The sequence below is a fragment of the Camponotus vicinus genome, unplaced genomic scaffold, assembly GCF_025532165.1.
Source record: "Camponotus vicinus isolate PSW18456_S1 unplaced genomic scaffold, iyCamVici1.0 SCAF_4, whole genome shotgun sequence".
Lineage (NCBI taxonomy): Eukaryota > Metazoa > Arthropoda > Insecta > Hymenoptera > Formicidae > Camponotus > Camponotus vicinus.
In genome coordinates, this window is record NW_028141976.1 from 9,843,475 (window position 1) to 9,844,550 (window position 1,076).

Genomic DNA, 1,076 nt, shown 5'->3' on the forward strand with positions numbered 1-1,076 from the left:
ACTAGAAAAGCATCTCTTTTAAAGAACAACAATAAAAAATAAAGTTCAACTAAATTGATACTGCTGATTTATGTCCATTATTTCGATAACAAAGTATTTATGATTATATGTTCGTATGAACATTTGTTTTTCTTTTTTATCCAGGAACACACTCACAAATTTTTAAAACATACTTTTGACTCGCCCTGTTATACATAAAGTTCCATTAAAATTAAATTTTTCGGGCTAGTGAGGTTTTCTTCTAAGAAACTACGTAATTATATTTTATTGTGTATTATTGTATATTTCTTACATAATCTTACATACTATATCTTATTGTATGTTGACTATCATTTAAAGAGTCGCGTACATATTAAATTTTATTTATATCATCTTTTTCATATTTTCAAAGTTGTTACATTTCTTATTTAATATCATTTTATACATAATAAATAAAAAAATATATCATTATAAATTTTATAGCTTGTAAGAAAAAAATATGTAACTAATTTGTATAAATATTTGCAATGAAAGTTGCAGTTTTAAAAATTTATCTAGCTATATACGTCTAGCACAATACGTAATAAATATACAGCTATATACATCTAGCACAATACATAATAAATATAAAAAGTAATTATTTCTTTTGATTTTTTAAATCGTTTAAAATTTAAAACTTTGTAAACGCACATTGTGACTTTTGTTTAATATATAAAAAATACAGTATTTACAGTATTTTGAAAAATATCATAATTATGTTGTACTATCGTAAATATCGTAATTATGTTAAACTTTATTTAAATTGATATTTGAATAATATTCGCACGAGTTTAAAAAAGAAAAACAAATATTTTTAATTATTTTCTGTTCGATTGGCATGTATTTTATTATATTGTGTTGATATGTGTATATATATGCGTGCGTACATGTTTGTACATGAGTTAGTAGATAGTTTTTTCCAAATATATAATTTTATATGATTTTTATATTTATATCCATGCAGAAAGTAAAGACTGTATATTAAAGAAGTAAATTGTCCCACCCCTTAGTTTGTAACTAGCCGCTAGTTCTCTTCTTAAGCTACTATTCACGTATTC